The sequence below is a fragment of the Salmo salar genome, chromosome ssa19 (genome assembly GCF_905237065.1).
Source record: "Salmo salar chromosome ssa19, Ssal_v3.1, whole genome shotgun sequence".
Classification (NCBI taxonomy): Eukaryota; Metazoa; Chordata; class Actinopteri; order Salmoniformes; family Salmonidae; genus Salmo; species Salmo salar.
This window is the reverse complement of record NC_059460.1, coordinates 1,336,649-1,354,610: the sequence shown is the minus strand read 5'-3', so window position 1 is coordinate 1,354,610 and position 17,962 is coordinate 1,336,649. Positions and strand designations below refer to the sequence as shown.

The 17,962-nt window shown below is 42.0% G+C and overlaps 1 protein-coding gene across 1 annotated transcript in view; it reads left to right on the top strand.

The window, feature by feature from the left end:
• Positions 1 to 1,107: 1,107 nt before the first annotated feature.
• Positions 1,108 to 17,962, top strand: part of LOC123729044 (SH3 and multiple ankyrin repeat domains protein 1) — a 44,365-nt gene continuing 27,510 nt past the window's right edge. The window contains exon 1 of the mRNA XM_045702874.1: positions 1,108 to 1,643. The gene's annotated coding sequence lies outside the window, so the exon portion shown is untranslated. The remainder of the gene's footprint in view (positions 1,644 to 17,962) is intronic.

Sequence of the window (17,962 nt, the reverse complement as noted above, 5' to 3'; positions counted from 1 at the left end):
CCGGGTTGTGTCTGTAAGAACCACAAATGCCATGTTTAGAGTCTTAATAAGAGGTCAATGTATTTCTTGTTTAAACAGAACTCCAGCAGGACTTAATTACTGCATTTTTTTCTTTGATCTTGAGAAAGAGGGCCTGTCCAAAGGAAGCTGGACAACAGACCATGAACAGCACACTAACGAGTAGGCTGGATCTGCGTTGGATGTGTTTCCATTAACATGAAAGGAAAGATTCACCCATTTTGAATGTTATATCATATCACTGTGCGATGTTCTATCGATTCCCAGGGTCATTTCATGTTTATCTGAGCTAGTCCCTAGATCGCTGGTTTTTGTAGGAGGGGGTCCCTGGGCAAGAAAAGATTGAAGACCCCTCCTATATTGTATTTGTGCATCTCTGAGTGATGTTCTGTCGATTCTCCGGGGTCATTTAATGTTTTCATGTGTATCTGAGCTATTCACCGTACTACCACAATCAATCATATTGAGGGTAATCAATTATAAATTGTTTATCTGGTGTCGCTTGTGGCTTGAAGGCCAATCATGCAGATGATTTACATTTACATGTAGGATACATCAGTAAATTGGTACCTGCTTTTTCCAGCTACCTTTCTTTCAGCTGCCAGCCTGTCTTACACTCTGGGTCAACACAAATAGGAAGTGGAGATCAGCAGTATGTGACACATCCTTACCTCCATAAACCCTGTCCCATTGAGATGTGAACGTTAGTTACGACAGTGTACCTCTCCCAACACCTTGCACTGCAGCGATCACTTGAAGCTTCCGATTCCTCACCAATGTGATGAGAGAGGGTGAGAGAGAATAACCTTTGAATTTGGTCATTAGAGAGAGTCTTGGAGGCTGTGATTCTGATCCCCACTGAACATCAAAGAGACCAGGAGAGAGATGACCTGAATCTGGCTGCTGTCAGTGTTAGACGGTGTCAGTGGTAGATAGACCACAGGAGGGGAGAAGGGTGGCATAATAATAATATCATGAGAGAAGAATGTGTGTGAGAGAGGGGTGGAGGCAGGGAGGGAGAATGGCAAGCGACAAGGAGAAGGAGAGCGTGTTAAGAGGGAGGTTGAATATTGGGGGACGAGGGAATATGAGAGCGTATGTGAGTGAGAGGGAGTGGGATAAAAAGACAGAAAAGAGAGTAACAGGAGTAGCTAGAGTAAGTAAGTGGAACATAAAGAGAAAGGGAGGAGAGTGATGGAGTGAGATCAACCTACCAGCTGTAGAGAGAGCGAGCAGGGCTGTTTGAATGAGCCACGGTGGTGAGGGAGAGTGTGTGTGTGTGTGTGTGCGAGGGAGAGATAGATAGAGCTATTGAGGGGGTAGGGTAGGTGAAAGGGTGTGTGTTTGAGAGAGAGAGAGGTTGTCAGACCCCCCTCGAAGTAGAGGCTGCTGCTCAGTGCAGTTGCTCTGGGTCCCATTGATACCCATTTGTAGAGTGCGAAGAGCTGAAAATGTAATTTTGAAAGGAGAAAAAAACATGTTTTCTTTTTTTTCTCTTTCCTTATTTTTCCTTCTGGATCTTTACTCATCTCCAATCTGGTCCTCCTTGCTCTCTTTGTGGTTGTATGAAGGAGGTCACTGCGGATACAAAGTAACGGATCGCAGTCCAAACAATACTGTAAAAGGTATTTATGCTTTAGTTTTTTTGTTTGTTATATACTGATGTATTGTTTTAAAGAATGTTTAATAGAGTAACGTTAGGAGTTAACTCAGAAGAGTAACTGAATGGAGAGCAGGTTTTGGTGATTGGGGACCGACCAAGATAAGTGACAGAAAAGGTGTCTGAAAGTCAAAGGCACAGTAATCAATAGGAAAGGGGCGATCATTTGGTGACAGAGACCCACTGTGCAAAAAGACAAACATAAGATAACATTTAGAAGCAAGCTTGGATATACACGAGTGGTGTAGTCTCGGCGATCAAATCAAATCAGTCTCAGTAGTCTCAGTGATTGCATGTTTCAAACAGAGAGGGGTGTGAGCTGGAAAGTCGCAGTGTTCTTCAGAGAAGAAAGTGAGAGAGAACAGCGCTGGTATCCGTGTTGTAGAGAGCAGAGGGGTGTGTATTACAGAGTGATGGTGAAGAGGTCTAATTCACATGTTTTATGGAGATAGGGAGTGGGATAGGTGCAAAGTGGGACAGTACAGGGATTACATGATCACAGAGGCTTCTTCAAAGCCAACACTCGTGTAATTGGGCGTATCACTTAAGAGTAGATTAGTATTACTCAAGAAATAGATGATAGAACAGATTTGTCATAGATAAATTGTGCCTTCTATACACTGTTTCCATGTGATTTCCATGAAATTATTGTACAGTATGTAGCCAAAAGCTTGTACAGTTGTTAGGTAGTCTAGTTCAACCCCTGAGGTATTCAATAGAAGAAGCTTAAGGTGCCTACAACTTGAATTGAGTTGCGTTTCTGTGAATAATTGCTCGATACGTATGAACGTCGAGCATGAACAAACGGAGAACGAATCACCACAAGGTAGAGTCAGACGAATGGGCAATGATTGTCAGAAGTTTATTCTGAAAGGGGCTTTTATCACCTGAGGACACATTGAAGCGTGATTACAACAATATTAGGCCTATGTATTTTTGTTTTAATCGCATGCAGTACCATAGTCAGACCATGTTGCATGCGCTACCTACTTCTTACAGAGCAATAGAGAGAGGGTGGGGGGAGAGTGAGTGCATACACATTTCGGGAAGGCAATCTGCAAAGCTGCCCCTGTTGATTTCACGGGTGTATGAACTATTATGTAACAAAGTTATAAAATGTGTTGCATCTTGCTGGGCGAGTTCAGTAGCCTGACCACCTATCCACATCGCTCCAGCCAAATGCCACGCCCACTAGCGTTTCTTCTCAATGTCTGGGTTTGCTTTCTTCCCTGACGTCTTGTAGAATGTGAACATATTCTTACCGTTCGGATATGTCCCAGACACCGACGTGTTGGGCCAGAGCCGGCGCCAGAGCCATCATTGGCTTTGCTTAATCCAATTGGCTAGAGACAATCCCATCGCAGTCAAATTTGTTTTGTACAACGCCCCTGATTTTGACGTCAGCACAAATGACTTCTAGGATGGCAGTTTCCGACTGAATGTATGGAGCAATCTATAGAGCAGCGGAATTACATTCATGTGAGTCGCCAGGCAAAGAGTTCAGAGTGAGGAAATAGAAAGGTGAGGAGAATCATCGCAGAGCTCAACACCCAATATCACACACTTCCTGTTCTGATGCTTGTCAACAAAGTTGAGTTTTATTTCTAACTCGAGTTCTTACTATGCTATAAGCTGTCTCCAGACAGCACCACTGAATGAAGTCAAGTCATATGCGAGTGGCACAGGTTATTATATGATAGAAGATGTGCTATGCATCAATGTTGTAAGACATGCTCATGAGCTGAGCAGAAGACTTTGATCTTATAGATAAGGAAAGTAATTGGCTGTGCCTGCCTCCCTCTAGACTTCCAGTGAACATTTTACCGGTACATGGTATAATGCACAACTAGCAGTCTTGCTATTGACGCGAATAGCATATTTTTCTATGGAAAAACTGGACCCCAGGGAATTAATTTACAGAACAAAAAATGCAGTTTGGAGGAGAATGATTACACCAAGATTAATGACTTCCTTACAATCACAGAACAATTTATCAACATGAATTTGAATGCAACAAAGACAGTGACATGATCAAACCCGTAATGAGATGAAATGAACATAAATAATGTGTGCGTGTTCAAAGAAAATAGGATTCATGTAAAGCATGACAATGAAAGAAAGCATTCATGTAAGCCACAATGCTTGGAGGTTCATTGGGTGCTTTTCTACTCAACAGAACTGGGAGATGTCCCTTTGTATCCCTACTATCATCTCTGGATAAAGGAGAGGAATGGAGAGGTCACTGTGTAGCAGATTTAACTCTGGTGTTTGCTGCAGTATCTCTCCAGGGTTTAGTATGGAGAGTTTGGAAGACAAGAGGGAGACATGTTGAGAATGGTTTTGTGGCAGCGATTCTCCTACAAGATATAAAGAGGGCGAATTGCAAGCTACTGCACAGTAAGATGCAGCATTTACAATACAATATAGGTTAATTCGCACCCATGTGGAAATCATAACTGGGCTGCAGCAGATGGGACACACACACACACACACACACACACACACACACACACACACACACACACACACACACACACACACACACACACGTAGTTGTGTACATAACTAGAGAAACACATTATTAGAGTGAAACACTTATGATGACTCAAGTTAAACGTCCTATATGCTCTGTTGGTTAAGTGCCATCAATTAAAAGCCTTGAGAAATACTTTTTTAGATAAAAAAAGAAAAGCTATCCTTAGATAAAAATGTTTAATGAGCTTTCGATTGTTGCTTACTGTAGCGAGCATAACAGCCTCCCAGAACGACACTCATTAAGAAGGTGGAACACAACAAAATAGCTGTTCCACCTGACTCAGCAATGCTTTCATATTACATAGGACAGCCCCTAGAGTAAAGATGTAGACTAGAGGACAAGCCAGCAAAGCTGGAGCTGGTAAACTGCTACATAACCATCATAATAGAGCACTCTGAAAAATGTATTTTCTTCAAAAACTGACTCATACAATATCAGTTTAAAATGCTGTTATATTCCAATAACAAAGCCATAATGTAGGTTTAATGATACCAGAGTATTATTCTCTAGTAATTTTGTTCCCCTTCGGCTAAAACACCACAATTCCTAGCTAATGATTCCACTGTAATAACAGCCTTTAAAAACTAGTCAAACACAGAGCCAGATGAAAAGCAATCATTGGTGGCCTATACTCCATGTATCGAACATTTGCCTCATAGTCAATAAATACAGAAGTGACCGTCTCCAAAACTAATCCAGTGTTTTCCTTATAATTCTTTTCAACAGTGGTGGCAAAGTTAGCGTGAGGTGGTGGGCTTGGCAATTGGCGCAGTCTCCAACCAACATTTTTAAAGGCCCTCCTCTTGGCCGCAGATGTTTTTGAAATATGTATTTTTAAGCTAATTTCCTGCAATTCGACACAATTCTTCACATTTTGCCATTGGCCTGAGAGAATATTTGCAGTTTTAATGCTAATTTCCTACACATTTCCTAATTTCCTGCTATCTGAGCAGGACGGTAACCAGGGTTTGAGTCTTAGTGAGTACCAGAAGGAGCTTTGAGAGTTCAACTCATTTACATTTCTATACAATTAACAAACTTTAAAATGCTATTTGGAGAACAGCAAAGATGACCCCAGCCATTATCACCTTGGCTCCTGTAGGTTCATTCACCTCAGTCGTTCTACGAACACATAGCCTATTAGTTATACAATTGTAATATTATGCCCCTGAAAGTGAGGAAATATGAGAAATGATTCACACGGACATGTAGCATCAGCGACGAAACAAAAACGTATTACATTTTTAGAACTGTATTGTTTGCGTTTCAATTTTTTAAGTTCCTAACTTGTTTGTTAAGATTTGTACAGATTTTCTAAGGGGACCCGACCCCAAGTTTGGGAACCGCTGTACTAACCTCTCCCTCTGCTTGTTTTCTTTCTCTCTTGCTCTGCTCTGCTTCCTTCTGCATGCAATGCAACCTGCCTCAGCTTCACCGCTGAGCGCCACGTCACTGTCTGTCTCAGACTCTCAGTAGGCTACTCTCTGTAAAACAAAGTTATTATCGGAACTTAGTAGCATATTTTTTTTCTCCTGCTGAGGTAGGCTCCGTTTAACATTAGCTTCTAACTTCATCCTTATAACTGGCTAAGTAATACTATCCAGAGCCCTTCAATGTTACTGCAATCCTTTGGGTGGTGGACCATTCTTGATACAAACCGGAAACTGTGGAGCATGGAAAAAACTCAGCAGTATTGCAGTTCTTGACACACTCGAACCGGTGTGCCTGGCACCTACTACCATACACCGTTCCAAGGCACTTCAATCTTTTGTCCTGCCCATTCAACCTCTGAATGGCACATATACACAATCCATGTCTCAATTGTCTCAAGGCTTATAAAACCTTCTTTAACCTGTCTCCTCCCCTTCATCTACACTGATTGAAGTGACATCAATAAGGGATCATAGCATTCACCTAGATTTGCCTGGTCAGTCTATTTCATGGAAAGACCAGGTGTTCCTAATGTTCAACATTTTTTTCAATTACCAAACCTCCAGACCTCTGTGTCCTCATACAGTGAGGGAAAAAAGTATTTGATCCCCTGCTGATTTTGTACGTTTGCCCACTGACAAAGAAATTATCAGTCTATAATTTTAATGGTAGGTTTATTTGAACAGTGAGAGACAGAATAACAAACAAAAAAATCCAGAAAAACGCATGTCAAAAATGTTATAAATTGATTTGCATTTTAATGAGGGAAATAAGTATTTGACCCCCTCTCAATCAGAAAGATTTCTGGCTCCCAGGTGTCTTTTATACAGGTAACGAGCTGAGATTAGGAGCACACTCTTAAAGGGAGTGATCCTAATCTCAGCTTGTTACCTGTATAAAAGACACCTGTCCACAGAAGCAATCAATCAATCAGATTCCAAACTCTCCACCATGGCCATGACCAAAGAGCTCTCCAAGGATGTCAGGGACAAGATTGTAGACCTACACAAGGCTGGAATGGGCTACAAGACCGTGAAGGACTGAAATCCTGCAGCGCCCGCAAGGTCCCCCTGCTCAAGAAAGCACATATACATGCCCGTCTGAAGTTTGCCAATGAACATCTGCATGATTCAGAGGACAACTGGTGAAAGTGTTGTGGTCAGATGAGACCAAAATGGAGCTCTTTGGCATCAACTCAACTCGTCGTGTTTGGAGGAGGAGGAATGCTGCCTATGACCCCAAGAACACCATCCCCACTGTCAAACATGGAGGTGGAAACATTATGCTTTGGGGGTGTTTTTCTGCTAAGGGGGCAGGACAACTTCACCGCATCAAAGGGACGATGGACGGGGCCATGTACCGTCAAATCTTGGGTGAGAACCTCCTTCCCTCAGCCAGGGCATTGAAAATGGGTCGTGGATGGGTATTCCAGCATGACAATGACCCAAAACACATGGCCAAGGCAACAAAGGAGTGGCTCAAGAAGAAGCACATTAAGGTCCTGGAGTGGCCTAGCCAGTCTCCAGACCATAATCCCATAGAAAATTTGTGGAGGGAGCGGAAGATTCGAGTTGCCAAACGTCAGCCTCGAAACCTTAATGACTTGGAGAAGATCTGCAAAGAGGAGTGGGACAAAATCCCTCCTGAGATGTGTGCAAACCTGGTGGCCAACTACAAGAAACGTCTGACCTCTGTGATTGCCAACAAGGGTTTTGCCACCAAGTACTAAGTCATGTTTTGCAGAGGGGTCAAATACTTATTTCCCTCATTAAAATGCAAATCATTTTATAACATTTTTGACATGCGATTTTCTGGATTTTTGTTGTTGTTATTCTGTCTCTCACTGTTCAAATAAACCTAACCATTAAAATTATAGACTGATAATTTCTTTGTCAGTGGGCAAACGTACAAAATCAGCAGGGGATCAAATATTTTTTTCCCTCACTGTATGTAGTAACAGCCATGATCAGGCCCTGGGGCTGTGCCGCAAGAGGGCAGAGTTAGCCGTTTGAGAGAGTGGTGAATGTGCTACTAAAAAGGCAAATCTGGGAGGCAAATCCGGAGGACGCCGGCGAACATAATGAACAAACCACTGTTCATGATTCCACTCGTTCGCAAAGAGGCAGGCTTGATTAGAACTGTTAGATAAAGAATATTAAGCATTCTAAACTTTGATCAACGCAGGGAGCACTATTTAGATGTTGACCCGTAATTCATTTTCTTTATGTGTACAAAGTATATATTTGTGTTATATTTTTTTTAAATCAAATTAGAAACAATTACCAAGGTCTGGACCTTGTTGTCCTCATACTGTCTTTATATCTGGTTTAAATCGTTTAAGTTTAGGGAAAGGAAAGGGGGATACCTAGTCAGTTGTACTGAATGCATTCAACTGAAATGTCTCTTCTGCGTTTAACCCAACCCCTCTGAATCAGAGAGGTGCGGGGTACTGCCGTAATCGACATGACACTGAAAACATTTCATATAAAAAAGGTGATCATTTTTTGGGGAGTGGCCTGCTTTCCCCTAAATGATTATAAGGGAAACACTGTAATTGTGTTACATTAGTGAGTTACAGAACAAACCTTAACAAGAGCCGATAATCACGTCTCACACTCATACCTCTCTCTGGCATCATCATAGTCCCCCTGTTTTAAGCTATATCTGACAACATTTATTAGGATCTTGTATGCCTCAGTTCCTCAAAAATGCATACAGAACCCTTTGTGCTAACAGGCAGAGGCTACATACAGTTGAAGTCGGAAGTTTACATACACCTTAGCCAAATACATTTAAACTGAGTTTTTCAACATTTCTGACATTTAGTCCTAGTAAAAATCCCCTGTCTTAGGTCAGTTAGGATCACCACTTTATTTTAAGAATGTGAAATGTCAGAATAATAGTAGAGATAATGATTTATTTCAGCTTTTATTTCTTTCATCACAGTCTCAGGGGGTCAGAAGTTTACATACACTCAATTAGTATTTGGTAGCATTGCCTTTAAATTGCTTAACTTGGGTCAAACGTTTCGCGTAGCCTTCCACATGCTTCCCACAATAAGTTGGGTGAATTTTGGCCCATTCCTCCTGACAGAGCTGGTGTAACTGAGTCAGGTTTGTAGGCCTCCTTGCTCGCACACGCTTTTTCACTTCTGCCCACACATTTTCTATAGGATTGAGGTCAGGGCTTTGTGATGGCCTCTCCAATTCCTTGACTTTGTTGTCCTTAAGCCATTTTGACACAATTTTGGAAGCATGCTTGGGGCCATTCTCCATTTGAAAGACCCATTAGCTGTCACAATCATCGAAAGGATTGGACCAAGGCGCAGCGTGTAGAGTGCTCATCTTCTTTTATTTTTTTAAAGAGAACACTTAAACAAACGACAAACGACAGCTCCATAAGGTACTAACTATACGAAAAATAACCACCCACAAAACCCAAAGGAAAACAGGCTGCCTAAGTATGGCTTCCAATCAGAGACAACGAAAGACACCTGCCTCTGATTGGAAACCATACTCGGCCAAACCTGGAAAACGAAATATAGAAAATGAAAACTAGAACACATTCCCCTGGAAACAAACAAACCCCAAACACACAAAACAACCCCCCTGCCACGCCCTGACCATTCTACTATGGCAAATGACCCTTTTCACTGATCAGGACGTGACATTTGCGACCAAGCTTTAACTTCCTGGCTGATGTTGCTTCAATATATCCACATCATTTTCCTCCCTCATGATGCCATCTATTTTGTGAAGTGTACCAGTCCCTCCTGCAGCAAACCACCCCCACAACATGATGCTGCCACCTCCGTGCTTCACAGTTGGGATGGTGTTCTTCGGCTTGCAAGCCTCCCCCTTTTTCCTCCAAACGTGAAGATTGTCATTATGGCCAAATAGTTATATTTTTGTTTCACCAGACCAGAGGACATTTCTCCAAAAAGTACAATCTTTGTCCCCATGTGCAGTTGCAAACCGTAGTCTGCCTTTTTTATGGCGGTTTTGGAGCAGTGGCTTCTTCCTTGCTGAGCAGCCTTTCAGGTTATGTCGATATAGGACTCGTTTCACTGTGGATATAGATAATTTTGTACCCGTTTCCTCCAGCATCTTCACAAGGTCCTTTGCTGTTGTTCTGGGATTGATTTGCACTTTTCGCACCAAAGTACGTTCATCTCTAGGGGACAGAACGCGTCTCCTTCCTGAGCGGTATGACGGCTGCGTGGTCCCATGGTGTTTATACTTTCATACTATTGTTTGTACAGATGAACGTGGTACCTTCAGGCGTTTGGAAATTGCTCCCAAGGAGGTCTTGGCTTATTTCTTTTGATTTTCCCATGATGTCAAGCAAAGAGGCACTGAGTTTGAAAGTAGTTCTTGAAATACATCCACAGGTACACCTCCAATTGACTGAAATTATGTCAATTAGCCTATCAGAAGCTTCTAAAGCCAGGACATCATTTTCTGGAATTTTTCAAGCTGTTTAATGGCACAGTCAACTTAGTGTATGTAAACTTCTGACCCACTGGAATTGTGATACAGTGAATTACAAGTGAAATAATCTGTCTGTAAACAATTTTTGGAAAAATGACTTGTGTCATGCACAAAGTAGACGTCCTAACCGACTTGCCAAAACTATAGTTTGTTAACAAGAAATTTGTGGTGGTTGAAAAACTCGTTTTAATGACTCCAACCTAAGTGTATGTAACCTTTTGACTTCAACTGTACACTATATACACAAAAGTATGTGGACACCCCTTCAAATTAGTGGTTTCTGCCATTTCAGCCACACCCGTTGCTGACAAGTATATAAAATCAAGCACACAGCCATGCAATCTCCATAGTCACATTGGTAGTACTGTAGAATGGCCTTATTGAAGACCTCAGTGACTTTCAACTTGGCACTGTCATAGAATGCCACCTTTCCAACAAGTCACTTCGTCAAATTTCTGCCCTGCTAGAGCTAGCACGGTCAATTTTAAGTGCTGTAATAGTGATGTGGAAATGTCTAGGAGCAACACCGTCTCAGCCGCAAAGCAGTAGGCCACACAAGCTCACAGAACGGGAACGCCGAGTGCTGAAGCATGTAGCGTGTAAAAATCAACTGTTCTCAGTTGCAACACTCACTACTGAGTTCCAAACTGCCTCTGGAAGCAACACCAGCACAATAACTGTTCGTTGGGAGCTTCATGATGGGTTTCCATGGCCGAGCAGCCGCACACAAGATCAAAATGCGATTGCCAGCGCCAGCTGTAGGGGTGTAAAGCTTGCCGCCATTGAACTCTGGGGCAATGGAAAGGCCTTCTCTGGAGTGATGAATCACGCTTCACCATCTGGCAGTCCGATGGACGAATCTGGGTTTGGCGGATGCCAGGAGAATGCTACCTGCCCAAATGCATAGTGCCAGCTGTAAAGTTTGGTGGAGTAGGAATAATGGTCTGGGGGTGTTTTTCATGGTTCTGGCTATGCCCCTTAATTCCAGTGAAGGGAAATCTTAACGCTACAACATACAGTGACATTCTAGATGATTCTGTACTTCCAACTTTGTGGCAACAGTTTGTGGAAGGCTCTTTCCTGTTTCAGCATGACAATTACCCCATACACAAAGCGAGGTCCATACAGAAATGGTTTGTCAAGATCAGTGTGGAAGAACTTGACTGGCCTGTACAGAGCCCTGACCTCAACCTCATCGAACACCTTTGAGATGAATTGGAACACTGACTGCGAGTCAGGCCTAATCGCTCAACATCAGTGCCCAACCTCACTAATGCTCTTGTGGCTGAATGGAAACAAGTCCCCACAACAATGTTCCAACAGTGTAAAGCCTTCCCAGGAGAGTGGAGGCTGTTATAGCAGCAAACAGGGGACCAACTCCATATTAATGCCCATGATTTTGGAATGAGATGTTCAACGAGCAGGTGTCCACATGCTTTTTGTCATGTGGTGTATTAAGTGAGTCTGTCACTCAGATTCATTGAATATATGGCCATGATGATCCATAATCAAAACGAACCGGATAAGGGTTATTTTCTTTCCTTTCTCTCAACCTGAGTTTTTTTTTCATGCTGCTATTGTCCATTGCCTGCTTTTCTAGGGCTTTAGGCCTCGGATCTTTAGTGAAGAATATGCGATGATGTCTGAAGAGTAAAACGTGCCCTTGGAATATACACATGATAATGGGTACACTGGGATGAACTGTTGTGTAGAGACATATATATTTCCACTGCCCCTCTGTGTTTCTGTGTTTCCGCTGTGGATGTGAAACAGTAGGAATCCTGCAGCAGAGATCCCTTTGATGTTCAAATGCTCTTTCATGGCATTTTAATGCACTCTGTCAAAGCGTGCCAGCCATGTGTATATACTGTATATACTACCACCCCACCCAACAAATGTTTTTCATTGGAAAATAATGGATTTTTCCAAATGGAAAGCCCCAGAGATTGATTCGTTCATCTAATTTCTTGAGGGAACATTTGATGACGGCATTGGTTTGTTATAAGATCACATTACAGCGTCTGCAGTCTGCACAATATTACTAGAAAAATGTATGCTATGCATTTTATTTAAAAGTTGTAATTATAAATGTAACAAAGTAATCAGCTGGAAAGCTCAAGAACAACATTTTGGTAGAAAAAGAGCTTTCAACAATATCACTGGGGACATTACAGCTAAAATGTGCCCTGCACAGTAGGCTACCCACCCTCCCCACCAAGTATAGCCTAGCCCGGGCAGGCAAGGCACTCAACACACATTCCACCTGACCCATTTATACCCAGTCTGGTGGGGAAGGAGAGAGCGCCGCTTTTGATCTGCACCAGACCACTGCCAGCCAGATTAAGTGGTCTGACACCTTAGCTGCTTTCTAGCTACACTCAGGACAGAGGAGTCTGTCTGTGAGTGTGATTCTGAGCTATCTGTATTTGAAACCTTGTCAGCCTTTCTCTAACCTTTTGAGGATAGCTAGATGTTTCCAGAAAAGGATGGCCCTTGGTGAAGTGGAGTTGGAGGATGGGGAGGCTTCAGAGTAGATCAAAGAGTTGGGAATTGTTTACCGAGGAGTGTAGGCTCGGGATAATTATTTTAATCAACCACTTAATTAATGATAAGATGTCTGTTTGAGTAACAGTTTGATTATCATCTAACATTCTGTTTGATTAATGAAACACAATTGTTTTGGAGAGGCGATCATTTAATTTTCCTGTGAAATGACGGTAAGCGAATCATGGTAGAGGATGGTGAATTATACTATTATTATGTGTTCTTATCTAATTTGAAAATTAATTAAGGCAGCAGAAATTTATTTTTGACCAACATTTAATTGTATTTACCTGCAAAACCTGAAAATTGATACATTTTAGACGGTTGACTGTCTCACATCTCAACAATAATATAATTTTTGCATCAAGTGCTTCTTTGGTTTATTAGGAACCAGAAGTCAGAAACATAGCTAGCATACAACATGGCCCTCAAGGAGTTAAAATTTACTTCCCTGAGTGTTTGCGGTCTTCCTGTATTGAGTACCGCCCTTTAGAAATGATCTACTGAAGTTTAGCTCCTCCTCCCCATCTTCTCTCATGGGAGTAGCTATATAGGTAAGCGCTCTGATAACTCTGACCACTCCCCACTTCAATGGCCAATGATCCACTCGTAGGTACCTCCCATATAACTTATCAAAGCCCCCTTTCTCATTAGAAGTGTTAATTCTGTCAGTCTCTCTGATGTGGTAATAGACCTACGGCACATTCCTAAATGTCTCATGCTTAAGTAGAGGGGACTATCAGAGTGAAAGAGGTTGAAGGATGGAGATCTAGTGAAAGAGAGGGATATGGAGGACAGAACTTGGCCGCTCTACTTTCGTAGGACTCAAAAGTGGGACAATCTGTTCCTTGGATACTCTCCAATTCTAGTTTCTGGGGACCAATACACTGAAAATATATCTATACTCACGCTCTGTCCTACATAGAGAGAGAGTGAGGGAGAGGAGAGAGAGAGAGCGAGAGCGCGAGTGTGAGAGAGAGTGGAACGCGTCTTTAAGGCCTAAAAAATGCTCTGCGCTGTGACCGTATTTATGACCATTCCCTTGAGATCGACCCAAAAAAGGAGAAAACCCTAGATCTAGACTTAGACTTAACTCAAATGTGACATGCCAGTTACTGATCGACCATCTGTCTATGTAGAGAGGAGTGTTGCTAACAGGTGTAAGATATAATGTCTGACAGCACACATGTGCATGATATAGCATGTAGTTGTGGTGTATTCTGGTGTTGACTTGTAAGGCAATGTTAAACTATCTTTCAAGATTTGTTTTATTTATCATGTATTGTACAATTTTTTTACACAGCTACTGAGGGGGGGGGGGGTCAGATGTCAATGCCAGCCCAAAGTCATGGTGACTTTGTTGCAAGTGATGAGATCTAGATCCTATCCTCCAACGCAAAGAGGAAAAGAAAGATGTAAGAAAAAGATATCATTAAACCTTTCTCGAAATCTATCCATCCATCCATCTTTGCTTCCTGGGCACTGAAAGAGGGCAATTTATCTCTGTCCTCGTTATCATGATTAATCCTCCTCTGATCTTCCTCTTATTTTCAACTCCTTCTCTCTCCTCTTGGCTTCTACACACCTCAGTGAACCCATATGTTCAGTTCCCCCATATCACAGTCAAATACCCTGTTTCGGCCCCATGCCCTTTCTCCAGGTTTCCACCAGGGTTTCTGGTGCTGATCTGAGTTCAGACCTGTAGGCCCTAATTTTCAGATCATTCAGCTTTTCCTCTCCCCAACTTCAGTGTCTGTCTTTCAAAAACACCATCTTCAGATGGTGCTAAGCTCTCACTGTTTTCAATCCATTGGGGCCCTCCACGTACTATTAGTCATGCAAGCCAACAAGTGTGATGTCAGTTTTTTAAATCAGAAGGGAGCTTTATCCTTGTATTGGGAGGTTCATGAGGCTTCAGTAGCTATTGTGGTGTAAATGTAGCTCAAACCTGTGATATAGGCCTATTTCACTTACCAACTCTTACGTTCCTTGGTTGCTAACCAGTTCTTTCTCTCACACCCTGCTCATCCAAACACTCTTATATCCCAGGGCTCTTCAACTGTCTTTTGACACCTTTCCAATCCCCCCAATTGTTCTCTCTCTCTTTCTCCCTCTATCTGATTACTCTGCTTTATGCTAAATACATCTCTTTCTCTTTCTCTCTCATGTATTCCCCCTGTGCTTTCTCTCCCCAATTAGTTTGTTCTTTGACGCTCCATTGGCCTGTCTACCCTCTGCCTGTCCTTCTTCTCTTATCTCTTCCAGTGCAGACTCGCAAGTTCTTAAATATTTAATGAGACAATGTACATAAATCAGCCCTCTCCGTCCACCCTGGTTAATTGTGTGATGGTGTTAACCTCCTAAAGCCTTGTAAGCGTTAGGCTAACATGCTGCGGTTTAGCAACGTGCGAATTATAGAAGCCATCACCGTTAATACGAGGCTTGGTTCGGGAATGGCGGATCTAATGCCGCCAACAACAACTAGAGTTTACGATGAACGGTAGCTTAATATTGCATGAGAGTTAGTTTGGGTTGGATTGTTTTGGTTCATTTCATAGGTAGTTTCCTGCATTTCTAAGCTACTGGTACAGGTTATTTGCCTGGAGTGTACACTTTTATTCAACATTTTTGTTGAATAAAATATAAATGCAACCTGTGTTAAACCCATGTTTCATGAGCTGAAATAAAAGATCCTAGAAATGTTCCATACACACAAAAAACGTATTTCTCTCAAATTTTGTGCACAAATTTGTTTACTGTCAATCCCTGTTAGTGAGCATTTGCCGTTTGCCAAGATAATCCATCCATATCAAGAAGCTAATTAAAAAGCATGATCATTACACAGGTGCACCTTGTGATGGGGACAATAAAAAGGCCACTCTAAAATGTGCAGTTTTGGCACACAACATAATGCCACAGATGTGTCAAGTTTTGAGGGAGCGGGCAATTGGCATGCTGACTGCAGGAATGTCCAACAGAGCTGTTGCCAGATAATTGAATGTTAATTTCTCTATCATAAGCCGCCTACTTCGTTATAGAAAATTTGGCAGTACGTCCAACCGGCCTGACATCCGCAGACCACATGTAACCATGCCAGCGAAGGACCTCCACATCCGGCTTCTTCATCTGTGGGATCGTTTAAGACCAGCCACCCGGACAGCTGATGAAACTGAGGAGTATTTCTATCTGTCATTAAGCCATTTTGTGGGGAAATCTCATTCTGATTGGCTGGGCCTGGCTCCCCACTGGGTGGGCCTATGCCCTCCAATGCCCACCCATGGCTGTGAGCCTGCCCAGTCATGTGAAATCCATAGATTAGGGCCTAATTTATTTATTTAAAATTACTGATTTCCTTATATGAACTGTAACTCAGTAAAACCGTTGAAATTGTTGCATGTTGCGTTAATATTTTTGATCAGTATACATACAGTGGGTATAGAAAGTCACCACCCCCTTTCAAAATGTTCACATTTTCTTGCCTTACAGCCTGAAATGAAAACACATCAAATCATTTATTTTCCAGCTTTATTTACACACATTAACCCACAATATCAAAGTAAAAAAATACAAATAAAAAAACTGAAAATGAATTACAATTAAAACAGTAAAATACCCTATTTGGATAAGTGAACACCCCCCTGAGTTAATTCTTGGTGGAAGCACTTTTGCTTGAATTACAGACATGAGTCTCTTTGAAAACGCGTCTACTAAATTTGCACACCTAGACTGTGCAATATTTGCCCATTCTTCCTTGCAGAATTGTTCAAGCTGAGTCAAAATGCATGGTGACCGCTCATGGACTGCACTCTTCAAGTCATTCTCTATGGGATTTAGTTCGGGGCTCTGACTAGGCCACTGAAGGACATTCACCTTCTTGTCCTTCAGCCTCTGTACGGTTGCTTTGGCGTTGTGCTTTGGGTCATTGTCATGTTGAAACGTGAACCATCTTCCCATTTTCAACTTCCTGGCAGAGAGTTGCAGGTTCTCTTCAAGAATCTGGCGATATTTTGCACTGTCCATTTTCCCTTCTATCCTGACAAGTGCTCCAGTCCCTGCTGAAGAGAAACACCCCACAACAGGATGCTGCCACTGCCGTGCTTTACAGTAGGCTTGGTGTTCTTTGGGTGGAAAGATGTATTGGATTGTCGCCAGACATGTGGTTTTGTGTTCAGGCCAAAAAGTTCAATTTTGACCACAGCACCTTTTGCCACATTGCCTCAGAATCTACAATGTGCTTTTTGGCAAAGCTCAAACAAGACTTGATGTGGCTTTTTTTGAGGAGTGTTTTTTTTTCTTACCACCCTCCCATAGAGGTCAGATTTGTGGAGCGCTTGTGATATTGTGGTCACATGCACACATTGACCAGTCTTTGCCATAAAGGCCTGAAGCTCCTTCAAAGTCACTTGGCTTCTTGGTAGCCTCTGATCAGTCTCCTCCTTGCCCGGTCATCCAGTTTGGAGGGGCGGCCTGATCTATGCAGGTTCTGGGTGGTGCCATACGCCTTCCACTAATTAATAATGGTCTTAACTGTGCTCCAAGGGATAGACAAAGGCTTTGAAATGTTTTTATATCCATCCCCTAACTTTTGCCTTTCCACAACTTTATCTCGTACTGTAGATCTTTTGAAAGTACCTTTCTGCCCATAGTGGATTCTTTGCTTTGAATTGCACTACCAAGCAGAAGACTCCTCTATGAACAACTGCTTTTATTCTGAACTAATCAAAGTCACTACAATGGATCACAGATGGAATACAATTAGCTTGTTTTGTGATCTGGAAGGTGGTTGGTTATACCTCAGCAAGTTTGCAATTGCAATTTTAAGGGGCACTTATCCAAATAGGGTATTTTACAGTTTTAATTTGAATACATTTTCAGATATTATTATATATATTTTTTTACTTGGATATTGTGGGATACTGTGTGTAAATAAAGCCAGAATAGGTGAATATTTTGAAAGTGGGTGGTGACCCACTGTATTTGATAGATTATTTATTTGATTTAGTACATATACTGTGGCCCTTGCAATGTTTTTCATTGAGCCCCCCTCTCTAGTGTACACTGAACAAAAATATAAACGCAACAATTTCAAAGATTTTACTGAGTTACATTTGATATAAGGAAATCAGTCAATTGAAATAAATTCATTAGTCCTTAATCTATGGATTTCAAATGACTGGGAATACAGATAAGCATACGTTGGTCACAGATACCTTAAGAAAACCAGTCAGTATCTGGTGCGATCACCATTTGCGTCATGCAGTGCAACACATCTCTTTCGCATAG